Source organism: Odocoileus virginianus, unplaced genomic scaffold, assembly GCF_023699985.2.
Source record: "Odocoileus virginianus isolate 20LAN1187 ecotype Illinois unplaced genomic scaffold, Ovbor_1.2 Unplaced_Contig_12, whole genome shotgun sequence".
In the NCBI taxonomy this organism is placed as follows: Eukaryota; Metazoa; Chordata; class Mammalia; order Artiodactyla; family Cervidae; genus Odocoileus; species Odocoileus virginianus.
The window spans coordinates 2,242,572-2,260,827 of record NW_027224329.1 but is presented as its reverse complement, the minus strand read 5'-3'; the positions used below and the strand labels follow the sequence as shown (position 1 = coordinate 2,260,827).

The following is an 18,256-nucleotide window of genomic DNA, read 5'->3' as shown; positions in this document are numbered from 1 at the left end:
TTCCCTGCAAAAAGTTGTTGAGATGCTTGAAGAAGTGGTAGTTGGTTGGCAAGAGGTCAGGTGAATATGGCAGATGAGACAAAACTTCGTAGCCCAATTCGTCCAGTTTTTGAACCATTGGTTGTGTGCCCTGCATTCTGTTGACCAATGCCAGCTGCAGGCATTGCAGTTTTCAGTGCATCTCATTGATTTGCTGAGCATACTTCTCAGATGTAATGGTTTCACTGGGATTCAGAAAGCTGTAGTGGATCAGACTGGCAGCAGACCACCAAACAGTGACCATGACCTTTTTTTGGTGCAAGTTTGGCTTTGGGAAGTGCTTTAGAGCTTCTTCTAATCACTGAGCTGCTCATCGTCTCTGGCTGTCAAATAAAGTCCACTTTTCGTTGCATGTCACAATCCAAGAAATGGTTCACTGTTGTGTAGAGTAAGAGAACACACTTCAAAATGATGATTTTTTTGATTTGGGGTCAGCTCATGAGGCATCCACTTATCAAGCTTTTTCACCTTTCCAGTTTGCTTCAAATGCTGAACAACTGTAGAAAGATTGACACTGAGTTATTGGGTAACCTCTCGCGTAGTTGCAAGAGGATCATTTTTGATGATGGCACTCAATTGTTGGCAACTTCCGATCACTAGCCACTATGCTCCTCATCTTTAAGACTTGTCTCCTTTGCAAAACTTCTTGAACTACCACTGCACTGTATGTTCATTAGCAGTTCCTGGGCCAAATGCCTTGTTGATGTTGCAAGTTGTCTCCACTGCTTTATGACCCATTTTGAACTCAAATAAGAAAAATCACTCGAATTTGCTTTTTGTCTAACATCATTTCCCTAGTCTAAAATAAATATAAAATACACAGCAAGTAATGTCATTAGCAAAAAACATAAAGCAAGAAATATGCATTAAAATGTATAACATTTATTTAAGAATGTATTCTAATATCGAACAGCAAAGTGCAACAATGCAAAGTGGAGGCAAACAACAAACGTTGGAGGGAGGGAGGGAAAAAACCCAGGTAATGAGATTGGATGGGGCAGGACTTAATTCTTTACATAGCAATGATCATGTGGAATGAAGATGTACAAAGCAGGATATTTTGAGGTGGTTATTGCAGTATGACTTATTACTACATAATTTGAACAGGAGCTATCCCTAATCTCTCATCTATCTTTGAAACTTTTACATGAGAATCATATAATATGCAGGATTTCTCAGGACCTAGGCTGTAAGCTCTAGTGGTTGTTAACTTTAGGTTCATAAATGGACTGGAAGGATATCTATGGGCTCTCCAGAAATTGAATGCAATTTGTGGTATGTGCATTTTCTTGGGTTGGTAACTTGCCCCCGAGTGTCTAAAAGATGGATTCAAGATGGCAGGTTTGTTTTTCGGGGTCTTCTAAAGAACTCTAAAAAGCCTCTATACCCAACCAATCCTGAATCCATCTCAAGTTGATCATAACTTGGAAGATGGTCATCCATTCATCTGTATTGTCTTAAGTGGTAGTGGCAAAAGTTAAAACATCTTGCCTTGTCAAATTATCTACAGGCTATCTGCAGTGTATCGTTGGAAAGTCACTTGTCAGTGGAATAGAGCCATTTTCTATTTCAAGGAGACACTTTAACCAAGTATGAGTGGAAATCCCAGTATGCTTATTTTTTCAATAATTATTGCAATAGTTTTATTTCTTGGGCTTCCCTGATAGCTCAGTTGGTAAAGAATCCACCTGCAATGCAGGAGACCCTGGTTTGATTCCTGGGTTGGGAAGATCCCCTGGAGAAGGGATAGGCTACCCACTCCAGTATTCTTGGGCTTCCCTTGTGGCTCAGCTGGTAAAGAATCCACCTGCAATGTGGGAGACCTGGGTTTGATCTTATTCTAACTGAACCTGGCTTCGGTTTTATTTCTACTCTACCATGTTTCAAGAAGGATTTATGAAAAAAAGCATACAGTACAATATTTGAAAAGTAAATGAAAAATTTGATTTCTGGGTGAAAATAATACCCCAAGTGAAGCCAACACCCCAAAATGTTGTGTACCCTTGATTCATGAATTGGCTCTGAAAGACCTGGCAGGCCACACAGAGAAGGTAATGTGGGCAATTAGAGAAATTGCAGTGTCCATCATATAAAAAGCCAGTCATGGTGGAGAATAACATTTTCTGGCAGTTAAGCCTAAAGGAACTTCTCTTTTGTATTCTCATAAAGAAACAGCCTTGTCTTTTCAGTAAATAAAATGAAGGGATTGTATCTTGTAACAGCCTGAATGTTAGCTGATGGGCAACAGCTCAGCTTATTCAAGTGAAGGCTATTTCTACAATGACACCAAAATACGTATCTCAGGCACCTAGGTATCTGATGCTTTGGTTTAGTCCAGGAAATCAGTTTTGAATATTTGAGACCAGGTTCTTAAACTGGGATTTATGGTGGCCTTACTTTTTATAAGCATGTTTGTAAAAATCAGAAAACTCATGAGATCCTTGTTTGATTCTCATGATCCAAGTAGCATAAGATCTCATTAGTTTAAAAGCTGTGCCTGGCCTTTGTTTTGTTTACATTTTTGTGGATACTGATCTCTAAAGACTGCCTCTTGGGTAGAATGAAGCTTTTAATATTACAGCCATTTAATGTTCTATCTTACTGCTTATCAGAAACAAGTTTAAATGTTTAATTTTTTTAATTGAAAATTTTAATAACATTTCCAGAGGTCCTGTCAGAGGCAAAGAGACTTTATTCTAGAGCTGAGAATAAAAGAAGGATTTCTTTAAAAGATGCTAGTTCATGCTAATTGGAGACATTTTGTTGGAGTTATAAACACAAATTGAAGTGATAATTGAGAATAACAATAGGGGGATATTGGAGGATAGTGGAAATATTGGATATAATGACCATTTCTACATGGGTCAGGCTCACAAAAGTTAAATTCCTTTGATGTGTTGTTAAGTGGAGTTTCTTTGTACGTTTTCAGTTGCCCTGGGTCTTCATTGCTACGTGTGGGCTTTCTCTAGTTGTGGCGGTGAGCGGGGGCTACTCTTCGTTGTGGTGTGTGGGCTTCTCATTGCGGTGGCTTCTCTTGTGGGGCACAGGCTCTAGGTACACGGGCTTCTTGTGGCACACAGGCTTAGTTGCTCCGCTGCATGTGGAATCTTCCTGGACTGGGCATCAAACCCATGTCTCCTGTATTGGTAGGCGGATTTCCTATCCACTGTACCACCAGGAAGTCCTGGAGGTATTTAATGGAGAAAGGAAAGAGGAGATTTTGACTGAGTACAGAGCACATAAACTTGAGAAATGCATCCTTGCAAATGAGAAATAGCCTTCCTTTAAGGGATAGGAGCTAGAAAATGACCTGTTACTTTAACTTAGATGACCTCTGATTTTTGTCAGATGACAGATGTCCTTGGACTTGAGTATCAGACTGATAAAGAGCTATTACCCCTGTCCTCTTGAAACTTTAACCAGAATGATATATTGTACTATATTCAAGGCTTTTATGATCTTTATTTCAGTGCAGTGTGTAGTGGTACTTACCTTCTAGTTACATTTCATCATTATCAAAGAACATTTATAAATTGTAATTAGATATACCACTGCTAGGTACTATTATGCAGGCACCTTTTGTGCTTTCCAGGATAATCCATCCAAGAAGTCACTAACACAGACAAAAGATTGTGCTTATGAGATATACAAGCAGGAAATGTAAAATGAGTAAGATATACATATCACATGTTATCTGAGGTCCAATTATATTTTGAGAGGATGGTGAGTACTCAGGGTGAGAATGACCTCAGACTATGTGTGATTTGGGAAGTCTTTTTCTCAAAAGGTTAATCTGGGAAGACTTTGTGAAGGATTTAGATGTTCAGGAAGCCAACCTATTTCTTTGTTGTTGTTGTTGTTTTTTTATTTATTTATTTTTCATTTATTTTTATTAGTTGGAGGCTAACTACAATATTGTAGTGGTTTTTGCCATACATTGACATGAATCAGCCATGGATTTACATATGTTCCCCATCCCGATCCCCCCTCCCACCTCCCTCCACTTGTAAAAGAATGAAACTAAAAGCCAACCTATTTCAATTCAGACCTAGAGGGTGTAGGTCTTTTTGGATCTGGTTCTATCCTAAGTTGGCACTGGAGGAGAGAGTGTCTCCAGAAGAGATCGAGAATTCAGACCAATTTGGGTGCAGTGCAGAATCCCTCCAGAGAAGGCAATGGCAGCCCACTCCAGTACTCTTGCCTGGAAAATCCCATGGACGGAGGAGCCTGGTAGGCTGCAGTCCATGGGGTTGCTACGAGTCAGACATGACTGAATGACTTCACTTTCACTTTCACTTTCATGCATTGGAGAAGGAAATGGCAACCCACTCCAGTGTTCTTGCCTGGAGAATCCCAGGGATGGGGGAGCCTGGTGGGCTGCCGTCTATGGGGTCGCACAGAGTCAGACACGACTGAAGTGACTTAGCAGCAGCAGCAGCAGCAGATGTCACCAATCTTTTTATCACCGTAATCAGTTTTAATCATATTTTTTGTATCATTACAGGTCATTGAAAAGTTATTGCCTCTGTGTCAAGATGATTTTCCTCATCTCCTCTGAGTGAGGATGAGTTCCACTTAAACTTCCTTACCTGCTCTTCACAATGCCCTTTTTGTCCATGAATTAAACCTCACAATACATGTAAAAGCATGTAAAGAGGACCTAGTACATAGCAGGTCCTCGGTAACTGTTAGCAGCTGTTATTAGTGGTAATATTTAATACCAGAGGGTCAGCAGAATCAGAATTTATCAAAAATATTAGGCACCCTGCACTCCAAATACACTAAATCAAAATCTCTTGGAGTGCAGGCCTGTAGGAGTTTTAAAGGCAGTTCCTCAGGTGATTATGATGTGGAGATGATATTTGGGAATTAACAGTTTAACTAGCCTACAATCCCAAGCACCTGTGTTCTTACCTCAGTTAGGGACAGAACCAATCCAGAGGCTGTTGCTAGGGGAGAGAAGTGTATTAGGCCCCAGGGAAAACCTATCATTAGCAAGAAATATTTTAAAATCAAGAGTAACAGCCTCTGTCCTGGGTTTAGCCAGCAATGCTACTCTTGTTCACTCTAACCCTCTTGCCTTCCCCAGCCTACCTTCACTTACCTTCCTGGATCTAACCTCTTGTTAGCCTAGGCATGACTCATCAGCAAACATCTACTACTAAGGTAAGCAGTTTGGAATTCAGACCTACTTTTGGTATCGCTTATACCTTCTCCTTTAACTCTTATCGGCAGTGGTTCACTTTTTTATGATTGGAGTTGCATTTGGGCCTGGGTTTTGTCCTCTGTTCTTTACTTTTCCTTGAATCATATTTTGATGTTGGTGAGTGAGGCGGTTGTATAAACATTTACTAATTCCATGCTATACCTTTCTCTTTAAGCATTGCTCTAGCTGCATCTCACAAGGTTGACGTGTGGTATTTTCATTTTCCTACAGCTCAAAATATTACCACTAATAACAATATTAATATTTTTTTCCCTCTGGATTTGTTCTTTGACCCATGTGTTATTTGGAAGTTTGTTGCTTCATTTCCAAATATTTGAAGATTTCCCAGATATCCTTCTGTTATTGACATATAGTTTAGTTGCACTTTAGTGGTCAAAGTACTTTCTTTGAATTATTTAAATCCTTTTAAATTTACTGAGACTTGTTTTATGGCCCAGCAGCTGGCCTACCGTGGTGACTATTCCACATGCCCTTGAAAAGATGGTGCATTCTGCTTTAGTTGGATGCAATGTTCTATAAATGCCAATAAGGTCAAGTTGGTTGGTGGCATTCCAGATCTTCTGTGCCTTTGCTGATTTTCTGTCTGCCTGATCTGTCAATTACTGAGAGAAGTGTTTTGAAATTTACAAATTTAATTGTGACAATTATTTCTTCTTTTAGTTTTGTCATTTTTTGGTTCCTGTATTTTGAACAATTATGATTAGGTGCATGCACACTTCAGATTATATATTCTTGGTGAATTGACCTCTTTATCAAAATGAAGTATTCTTTACCCCCTGGTAATACTCCTCATTCTAAAACCTACTTTAAAATTAATATAGTTTCTGAAGGTTTCTTTTCTTTGGTCTACACCGTGCACTCTGTGGGATCTTAGTTCCCCTACCAGGGATCAGACCCATGCTCCCTGTAGTGGAAGCATGAAGTCTTACCCACTGGACTGCCAATACACTTGATTGTATTTGCACAGTATATTTTTTCCATCCTTTTCCTTTATGTTTAAAATAGGTTTTCTTGCTTTTTAATTCAATCCAATGACAATTTCTGCCTTTTAATTCAAGTGTTTAGACGTACATTTAATGTCATTATTGAATGGTTAAGTTGAGATCTGACTTCTTGCTATTTGTTTTCTATTTGTCCTGTTCTCTCTCTCCTTTTTTTTTTTTTTTTTTTTTTACTTTTCCTCTGCTTTTTTTTTAGATGAATTGTGCCTCTTTTTTCTCATTGGTAAAGTGAGGCCAGTAATGAGAACCATTTCATAAGGTCATCCTAAGAATTGAGTTCATTCATACAGTAGTGCTTGCCACATATTTATGTAGAGCTCCATAAATGGTTGTTTTTAAAATCTGAGGGTGGAGATTTCCTAAAGATATCAACTCTCCAGAGGTTTCTGATTCTAGATCTGTTTTGTACATATGTAGGTGAAGTGGTTAGCTGTCTATGGGTAAGTTTAAGTGGGCACTGAAAGGCCCTGATTCCAAAATATCACCCCAACTGGATAGCTGTGGTGTGTGAAATTCTCAGAATTGAGCACTTTATAAGCACTTCTGGAGTTGTACCTTTTCATTAAACTAAGGCATTGTGGGGGAGGGCAGTCAGTTTTCTCACTAGCACTGAAGAAAAATGACTTTTGATGATAGTTCCTCATACTCTCATGTTACTTAGGAAAGCACTGAGAGATTTTACCTGGTCAAAATTCAGAGAAAGGGACATGGCCTGATCCTGGGAGAGTGCCACAGCATAATGGCTACTTGAAGGTGAAAGGACAGGTAGGAAAGGTGCCAAAAAGGACCTAGCTCACTTGGTGGTTTTGCCTTGGGCATATCTGTGAGGTTAAGCTTCTGGGTTTTGTACTTGTTTCCTTCCTTCAGTTCCACTGTAGGAATATGACACAGTTGATATTTAATTGTTTGATTCTTCCAATAGTTAACTTGGTCATATTTTACAGTTCATCTCTCATCATCTGTGCGTGCTCAGTCATGTCTGACTCTTTGCGACCCCATGGACTGCAACCAACCAGGGTCCTCTGTCCATGGAATTCTCCAGGCAAGAATACTGGAGTGCATTGCCATTTCCTTCTCCAGGGGATCTTCCCAACTGGGGATTGAACCTGGGTCTCTTGCATTGGCAGGCAGATTCTTTACTGTCTGAGCCACAAGGGGACAGTTCACTCACCTCCAAAACATAATGCCTCTGGTTTGGAAGTCTAAGTCATAGTGGGTTCGGGGCAATTGTGCTTTTCCCTCTTAAATAAGGATTTATTTGGTTCCTGTGAACTCTTCAAAACTGTTGTGGAATATGAGTGCCACAAGTAGGGACTATTTAATACGAGCACCTGACTTCATGGCAAATAGATGGGGAAACAGTGACTGACTTTATTTTTCTGGGCTCCAAAATCACTGTGGATGGTGATTGCAGCCATGAAATTAAATGACTAACCTAGATAGCATATTAAAGAACAGAGACATTGGCAACAAAGGTCTGTCTAGTCAAGGCTATGGTTTTTCCAGTAGTCATGTATGGATGTGAGAGTTGGACTATAAAGAAAGCTGAGTGCCGAAGAATTGATGCTTTTGAACTGTGGTGTTGGAGAAGACTCTTGAGAGTCCCTTGGACTACAAGGAGATCCAACCAGTCCATCCTAAAGGAGATCAGTCCTGGGTGTTCATTGGAGGGACTAATGTTGAAGCTGAAACTCCAATACTTTGGCCACCTGATGCGGAGAGCTGACTCATTTGAAAAGACCCTGATGCTGGGAAAGATTGAAGGCAGGAGGAGAAGGGGACGACAGAGGATGAGATGGTTGGATGGCATCACCGACTCAATGGACATGGGTTTGGGTGGACTCTGGGAGTTGGTGATGGACAGGGAGGCCTGGCATGCTGCAGTTCATGGGGTTGCAGAGTCAGACACGACTGAGCAACTGAACTGAACACAGTGCATGGCACAGTATGGGTACACGATAAATATTTGACCTATTTGTAATTTCTTCCAAATGAATAGAAACTTTTAAATCAGATTAACAAGTCATTATCACCTGCTTGACTCCCTGCCCTCACTGTTCTTCAACTCATCTCACTTGGACCACTAACCACCTCTAAACTGAATCCCAGACATGGTCTCTGGACCCAAACCTACCCTGAGCTACAGGAGTATGAAAAGTGCTAGACAAGTGTTTCAACAACTCAAGCATTAGCTTTGTTGCTGGTTCTGCTCCAACTCTGAGTATAGGTTTGTTAACAGGACTTTTCTCTTGCCCCTGTGGCTAGCCCCACCTATGCACCCAGGATTCATAAACAGGGTCTTTTTTCTGTATTTCAGTTTATCTAGAGTTGGTGTCCATATGTATATGTCATATACGAGAAATCATAGCCAAGTCCCTAAATGTCTGCTGCTTAGCCTGTTCTCTTCTATGTCAACATATATAAAACTAGGGGTTGTGTTAGCCTTAAAGGATTTGAGACATTGGAAGAGAATTATTAGGGGGAACAGATGCCATTATACCTAAGTTTGGCCTTTTGGAGTAGTCTTCTTTAAATTTCTTTGCAACAGGAAGGGAAAAAGAAATCATTTTCCTCTTCTCTCCTGCACTGTTATCAGGATCCAGCCTGCAGACTGATATTAGAAGTTCCAGAGTTGAGCTAGATTTCCAGTCTGTAAGCTTTTGTGAGCTGGTCTAAGACCCTAACTACCCTTTGTTCTCATGGGAAAATATGTTCTGAGTTTCAAACAGTTGACTTACAGATAAATTTTGGGACACAACCCATTGATAAATTAGAGATGACTAATTCATCTCTAATGAATTAGGCTAATTCAGCCATGCTTGTTTTCACCAGGGAGCCTGAGTAAATGAAATTTCCAGAATGGTCTCTCTATAACAATGGGTGCCATTCCCTTTCTATATCTTTTAATAAAAAATAGAGGTTTTTCTTTTCAAGGTTGATGTTATTATTTTTTTACAGATGATGAGTTGACTAAAGAAAATTATCTTTCTGGTTATTTTTATTTTGATGGAGTTGTGTGTTAGTTGCTAAGTTGTGTCCAACTCTTTGCGACCCCATGGACTGTAGCCTCTGTCCATGGGATTCTTCAGACAAGAATACTGGAGTGGGTTGCCATTTCCTTCTCCAGAGGATCTTCCTGACCCAGGGACTGAACCCAGGTCTCCTGCATTGCAGGCAGATTCTTTACTGTCTGAGCCACCAGGGAAATGGCTGTTAATTTGAGACTGATATGAGTTTAAGGCAACTTAAAAATATACTGGAGTTTAAATTTTTTCTAACACTTCTTTTTCTCTTTATAATTTAAATAACACTCACTGAGGTAATTTACATGGCACATTTTCCCAGGGTCTCTTTTAATTGTTCAGTAGTTTTGGCAGACATAAAAGGTAGATGTCTAATGTCCTAGGAACAAGAATAGGTTAACCTTTGAAGAAAGAACATTATGGGTAATAGAAGATTTAAGCCAGAGGGACTTTTCATGCAGTCACACTCCCAATCATTTTAGAGCTAGTATGTTTAAAGATGAAGTCATTAGGAATATTTCAGGAGCCACATCTCAGTGTTCCCTGTGGGATATGTCCAGGGAAATTCTGACTGTCTACCAGTCCAAATAGACTTTAAACTCTTTCTCAAAGTAAGAAATATATATCCAACTTGCATTCTCTGCCTTGGTGAAGCATGAAAGTTGCTGAGGTATGAAATAAGTGATTTGTTTTATGTTTAGTCAGAAAGCTTCCTTAGGACATTTTAAAACCACAGTTCAGTTAGCAAAACTTACACTTACCTACTGAATTTGGAGAACATACTCAATGGCTTAATTGAGACACATGCTAAAATTAAAGTGATATATTTCCATTAAAATTCTGATTAATGTAGCTGAGTAAAATGTTAGCATTATTAGCAATATGTCCTCTTTTGAGGATGGAAGGATACTTTGTTTTGGGGTGGGGAGGGCATGCTTGATCAGGGAGAAAGTGAAGTAAGATGGCAAACATTAGAGGTGCTAAAACGAAGCATAAAAGCAGCACACTCATTCCCTCCTCCGCCCTATTTTTCTCTTTATATCCACAGACCTTTAGAGGTAAGAGAGCTATTAGCCTGTTCATTATCTTGGATACTCCTGGTTCACTTTACACAATAAATATGTTCCTATAAAGTGTTGTAGAGTACACACATGCATAAATTAAATAATTTTCTCATTGACTCACATTTTCACTTCTGATTTACATTTGTCAACAGATTCTAAAACTGTCAGATATTTAATAAGAGGTGTTTGAACGCAGAAGGAGATTCTGTTCTTTTTTTTTCATTTATTTTTATTAGTTGGAGGCTAATTACTTTACAATATTGTAGTGGGTTTTGTCATACATTGACATGAATCAGCCATGGAGTTACATGTATTCCTTCCCGATCCCCCCTCGTACCTCCCTCTCCACCCGATTCCTCTGGGTCTTCCCAGTGCACCAGGCCCGAGCACTTGTCTCATGCATCCAACCTGGGCTGGTGATCTGTCTCACTATAGATAATGTACATGTTTCAATGCTGTTCTCTCGAAACATCCCACCCTCGCCTTCTCCCACAGAGTCTAAAAGTCTGTTCTGTACATCTGTGTCTCTTTTTCTGTTTTGCATATAGGGTTATCATTACCATCTTTCTAAATTCCATATATATGTGTTAGTATACTGTAATGGTCTTTATCTTTCCGGCTTACTTCACTCTGTATAATGGGCTCCAGTTTCATCCATCTCATTAGAACTGATTCAAATGAATTCTTTTTAACGGCTGAGTAATATTCCATGGTGTATATGTACCACAGCTTCCTTATCCATTCGTCTGCTGATGGGCATCTAGGTTGCTTCCATGTCCTGGCTATTATAAACAGTGCTGTGATGAACATTGGGGTGCACGTGTCTCTTTCAGAGGAGATTCTGTTCTTTTAGGGAACTGCAGTGAATTATTTTCTGGACTCTGATCAGTTGTAGATAGTTTAAGTTATATACTTTGAGAGAGTCAGGTGACTAAAAGGCTTATTAAAAAATGTACTGCCATGATATTTAACAGGTCATGCAATCATTTTTCCTTATTTTGAAGTTTTAGATAACTTTTCTTAGTCTTCTCTGTGACATTGGAAAATTTCTAGAGTGGTCTAGGTCATAAAAAATAGCTGGACTCATTGTGTTTTTGTGTCAAGATATTAATTGAACTTATTGCTTAGTTAATAATTTTCTGTAATTCTTAGAGATGATGGAAATTAAATATAGACTCAATAGGGGAGATGATATCATTGTTCACAGTTGTTTACTCTCCACTATCCCTGTAAGATGGTTGTGTATCCTTACCCATTGCCAGGTGACTTGCCATGCCTCTTGGGGGAGGAATATCGATTTGACTTTGAGCTCCACTGACAGGCTTTGGCACATGTTATATCCAAGTAGAGGTTTAAGGTGACTATGTGGTTTGGCTTGGCCTCTTGCTTTTGCCCTGTGCCAAGAGAATAGTATAGTCCAGGTAAGACATCAGGCTGGGTCCTAGAATGAGAAGACATCTATGTCTACAGAGTAAAGCTTAAAAGAAACAAGCATAGTTGCAATGACCCTCCAATAGCCCATGGATTACATGTAGCATGAACAAAAAATAAAGGTTGTATGCCACTGTTGATTTCACCCTGCAATGAGGAACAAGACAAAACTGTTCATTCTTACTGCTTCTATTTAACATTTCACTATTTGCCAGGACAAATAGACAAGACAATGAAATTAAAGCCATTTAAATTGTAAAGGAAGGAGTAAAACTAATCTGCAGATGACATGATTTAGTACACTAAAAACTTTAGAACTAGTGAACAAGTTTGGCAAAGTTGGAGGATACAGAATTAATGTACAAAAATCAATTGCATTTCTCTACAATAGCAATGAACAAACTGGAAGTTAGGAAAACAGTTTCATTTATAATAGCATCGAAAAGATTAAAATAGGAATAAATATAACAAGGATGCAAACTATATTCTTTTTTTTTCATTTATTTTTATTAGTTGGAGGCTAATTACTTTACAATATTGTAGTGGTTTTTGTCATGCATTGACATGAATCAGCCATGGATTTACATGTATTCCCCATCCCAATCCCCCCTCCCACCTCCCTCTCCACCCGATTCCTCTGGGTCTTCCCAGTGCACCAGGCCCGAGCACTTGTCTCATGCATCCAGCCTGGGCTGGTGATCTGTTTCACCCTAGATAATATACATGTTTCAATGCTGTTCTCTCGAAACATCCCACCCTCGCCTCCTCCCACAGAGTTATACAGAGTGAAGTAAGCCAGAAAGATAAAGATCAATACAGTATACTAATGCATATATATGGAATTTAGAAAGATGGTAATGATAACCCTATATGCAAAACAGAAAAAGAGACACAGATGTGCAAACTATATTCTTAAGACTACAAAACATTATTGAAAAGAAGTTAAATAAGGTATAAATAAATAGAAAGATATTCAATAGTCATGGATCAGAAGACTTACTCTCATTAAGATGGCAACACTTTCCCAACTGATCTATAGGTTCAACCCAGTCTGTACCAGAATTCCAGCTAGCTTCTTTGTAGAAATTCACAAGGTAGTCGTAAAGCTCTTACAGAAGTTCAGGGGACCCAGAATAACTAAAATAACATTGAAGAGGAAGAACAAAGTTGGAGGCCTCACATTTTCTCATTTCAAAAGTGTTGAAAATGCAAAAATAATCAAGACAGTGAGGCACAGGTTTAAGGATAAACATAGATAAGTGGAATGGAATTGAGAACCTATAAATAAACCCTCACATTTATAGTCCATTAATTTTCAATGAGATTACCAAAACAGTTCAATGAGGGAAAAATAATCTCTTCAGCAAATAGTCCTGGGACAACTGAATATTGACATGTTAAAGAATGATGTCAGACCCCTGCCTCACCTGACATACAAGAATTAATTTGAAATGGATCAAAGACCTAAATGTAACAGCTAAAACTATAAAACTTGTAGAAGAAAAAAAAGTAAATCTTCGTGATCTTGGATTTGTCAGTGGTTTCTTAGATATCACACCATGTGCATTAGCAAAAAAAGGAAAAAAATAGATAATTTGGATTTGATAAAAATTAAAAAATTTTATGCTTCAAAGGATACTATCAAAAAAAAAGTGAAAGACAACCCATAAGAATGGAAGAAAATATTTGTGAATCATATATGTGATAAAGGACTTGTATCTGGATGACACAAATCTTATAGTTCAATAATAAAAAAGACACAACACAATTAAAAATTATGAGTGAACAAAATATGGCATATCCACACTATGAAATAATACTTGGCCATAAAAAAGGAATGGAGTTACAGTATGAATGAACTTTGAAAACACTATGCTCAGTCAAAGAACCTAGTCTTGAAAGACCATGTATTATGATTCAATGGTACAAAATGTCCAGAATAGGCAGTAAATTAATGGTTGTATAGGTCTGTGGGGACTAGGAGATAAAACGGTCATAGCTAAAGGATATAGAGCCTTCTTCTTGAGGGTGATGAAAATGTTCTAAAATTGATTATTGTAATGATTGCAAAACTCTGTATATACACTAAAAACATTGAACAGTACAATTTACAAGTGTGAAATATGTGGCATGTTGCCATGATCATATAGTGATTAGTAGTCCACATTGTGTATTATATGAATTATATTTTAATACAGCTATTAACCCCCCCCCAAAAGTCAGTTTTTTTTGGACAGTACATATGATCTTGATAATGCTTTTATCTGAAAGAGATGGGAATACCAGACCACCTTACCTGCCTCCTCAGAAATCTGTATGCAGGTCAAGAAGCAACAGTTAGAACTGGACATGGAACAACAGACTGGTTCCAAATAGGAAAAGGAGTGCGTCAAGGCTGTATATTGTCACCCTGCTTATTTAACTTATATGCAGAGTACATCATGAGAAACGCTGGGCTGGATGAAGTACAAGCTGGAATCAAGATTGCTGGGAGAAATATCAATAACCTCAGATATGCAGATGACACCACCCTTATGGCAGAAAGCAAAGAAGAACTAAAGAACCTCTTGATGAAAGTGAAAGAGGAGAGTGAAAAAGTTGGCTTAAAGCTCAACATTCAGAAAACTAAGATCATGGCATCTGGTCCCATCACTTCATGGCAAATAGATGGAGAAACAGTGAAACAGTGGCTGACTATTATTTTGGGGGGCTCCAAAATCACTGCAGATGGTGACTGCAGCCATGAAATTAAAAGACGCTTACTCCTTGAAAGAAAAGTTATGACCAACCTAGACAGCATATTAAAAAACAGAGACATTACTTTACCAACAAAGATCCATCTAGTCAAAGCTATGGTTTTTCCAGTAGTCATGTATGGATGTGAGAGTTGGCTTATAAAGAAAGCTGAGCACCAAAAGATCATACATCATGACCAAGTGGGCTTTATCCCAGGGATGCAAGGATTCTTCAATATTCACAAATCAATCAATGTGATACACCACATTAACAAATTGAAAGATAAAAACCATATGATTATCTCAATAGATGCAGAGAAAGCCTTTGACAAAATTCAACATCCATTTATGATAAAAACCCTCCAGAAAGCAGGCATAGAAGGAACATACCTCAACATAATAAAAGCCATATATGATAAACCCACAGCAAACATTATCCTCAATGGTGAAAAATTGAAAGCATTTTCCCCTAAAGTCAGGAACAAGACAAGGGTGCCCACTCTCACCACTACTATTCAGCATAGTTTTGGAAGTTTTAGCCACAGCAATCAGAAAAGAAAAAGAAATAAAAGGAATCCAGATTGGAAAAGAAGAAGTAAAACTCTCACTGTTTGCAGATGACATGATCCTCTACATAGAAAACCCTAAAGACACTATCAGAAAATTACTGGAGCTAATCAATGAATATAGTAAAGTTGCAGGATATAAATTAACACACAGAAATCCCTTGTATTATTATATACTAACAATGAGAAAATAGAGAAATTAAGGAAACAATTCCATTAGCCATTGTAGCAAAAGGAATAAAATACTTAGGAATAAATCTACCTAAAGAAACAAAAGACCTATATATAGAAAACTATAAAACACTGATGAAAGAAATCAAAGATGACACAAATAGATGGAGAAATATACCATGTTCATGGATCAGAAGAATCAATATAGTGAAAATGAGTATACTACCCAAAGCAATCTATAGATTCAATGCAATCCCTATCAAGCTACCAACAGTATTTTTCACAGAACTAGAACAAATAATTTCACAATTTGTATGGAAATACAAAAAACCTCGAATAGCCAAAGCAATCTTGAGAAAGAAGAATGAAACTGGAGGAATCAACCTGCCTGACTTCAGGCTATACTACATAGATATAATCATCAAGACAGTATGGTACTGGCACAAAGACAGAAATATAAATCAATGGAACAAAATAGAAAGCCCAGAGATAAATCCATGCACCTATGGACACTTTATCTTTGACAAAGGAGGCAAGAATATACAATGGAGAAAAGACAATCTCTTTAACAAGTGGTGCTGGGAAAACTGGTCAACCACTTGTAAAAGAATGAAACTAGAACACTTTCTAACACCATACACAAAAATAAACTCAAAATGGATTAAAGATCTAAATGTAAGACCAGAAACTATAAAACTCCTAGAGGAAAACATAGGCAAAACACTCTCTGATGTAAATCATAGCAGGATCCTCTATGACCCACCTCCCAGAGTAATGGAAATAAAAGCAAAAATAAACAAATGGGACCTAATTAAACTTAAAAGCTTTTGCACAACAAAGGAAACTATAAGCAAGGTGAAAAGACAGCCTTCAGAATGGGAGAAAATAATAGCAAATGAAGCAACAGACAAAGAATTAATCTCAAAAATATACAAGCAACTCCTGCAGCTCAATTCCAGAAAAATAAGCGACCCAATCAAAAAATGGGCCAAAGAACTAAACAGATATTTCTCCAAAGAAGACATACAGATGGCTAACAAACACATGAAAAGATGCTCAACATCACTCATTATCAGAGAAATGCAAATCAAAACCACAGTGAGGTACCATCTCACGCTGGTCAGAATGGCTGCTATCAAAAAATCTACAAACAATAAATGCTGGAGAGGATGTGGAGAAAAGGGAACCCTCTTATGCTGTTGGTGGGAATGCAAACTAGTACAGCCACTATGGAGAACAGTGTGGAGATTCCTTTAAAAACTGGAAATAGAACTGCCATATGACCCAGCAATCCTGCTGCTGGGCATACACACCAAGGAAACCAGAATTGAAAGAGACACGTGTACCCCAATGTTCATCGCAGCACTGTTTACAATAGCCAGGACATGGAAGCAACCTAGATGCCCATCAGCAGATGAATGGATAAGAAAGCTGTGGTACATATACACAATGGACTATTACTCAGCATTTGACTATTGGACTATTACTCAATGCATTTGAATCAGTTCTAATGAGGTGGATGAAACTGGAGCCTATTATACAGAGTGAAGTAAGTCAGAAAGAAAAACACCAATACAGTATATTAATGCATATATATGGAATTTAGAAAGATGGTAACAATGACCCTATATGTGAGACAGCAAAAGAGACACAGATGTAAAGAACAGACTTTTGGACTCTGTGGGAGAAGGCAAGGGTGGGATGATTTGAGAGAAACATGTATATTATCATATGTGAAATAGATTGCCAGTCCAGGTTCGATGCATGAGACAGGGTGCTCAGGGCTGGTGCACTGGGATGACCCTGAGGGATGGGATGGGGAGGGAGGTGGGAGGGAGGGTCAGGATGGGGAACACATGTACACCCATGGCTGATTCATGTGAATGTATGGCAAAAACCACCATGATATTAGCCTCCAGTTAAAATAATTAGCCCCCAATTAAAGTAATTAATTACTAAAGTAAATTAATTAGTATTTACTTTAAATACTAATTTAAGTAAATTAATTAGTATTTACTTTAAATACTAATTAAATTAGTATTTACTATTTAGTAAATAGTAAATTAGTAGTAAATAGTAAAATGAATAATAGTAAAATAAAGTAAATAAATAATAGTAAATAGTAAAATAGTAAATTTAGTAAATTAGTATTATTATTATTTAAATACTAATTAAATTATTATTTACTTTAAATAATAATTAAATTAATTAAATTAATTATTAAATTATTAGCTTCCAGGTAAAGTAATTAGCCTCCAATCAAAGTGAAGTCACTCAGTCATGTCTGACTCTTTGGAACCCCATGGACTGTAGCCTACCAGGCTCCTCAGTCCATGGGATTTTCCAGGCAGGAATACTGGAGTGGGTTGCCATTTCCTTCTCCAGGGGATCTTCCTGACCCAGGGATCGAACCTGGGTCTCCCACATTGTAGGCAGACGCTTTACCATCTGAGCTACCAGGGAAGCCCAGCCTCCAATTAAAATAAATTAAAAAAAAAAAAAAAAAACCTGAGCACCGAAAAATTGATGCTTTTGAACTGTGGTGTTGGAAAAGACTCTTGAGAGTCCCTTGGACTGCAAGGAGATCCAACCAGTCAATCCTAAAGGAAATCAAGCCCTGAATATTCATTGGAAGGACTGATGCTGAAGCTGAAACTCCAATACTTTGGCCACCTGATGCAAAGAACTGACTCATTGAAAAGGACCCTGATGCTGAGAAAGATTGAGGGTGGGAGGAGATGGAGATGATAGAGGATGGGATGGTTGGATGGCCTCACTGAGTTGATGGACATGAGTTTGAGTAAACTCCGAGAGTTGGTGATGGACAGGGAGGCCTGGCATGCTGCAGTCCATGGGGTCACAAAGAGTCGAACATGACTGAGTGACTGAACTGATCCTGAGGAATAGGGCTTCCCAGATGACTCAGTGGTAAAGAATCACCTGCCAATGCAGGAGATGTAAGAGATGTGGGTTTGATCCCTGGGTTGGGAAGATCCCCT

General features: G+C 38.4%; 1 pseudogene; it reads right to left on the bottom strand.

Annotated features, from left to right (window-relative positions):
• LOC110124651 (tyrosine-protein kinase Fer pseudogene) overlaps positions 1 to 18,256 on the bottom strand; it is a 62,722-nt pseudogene that overhangs the window by 4,784 nt on the left and 39,682 nt on the right.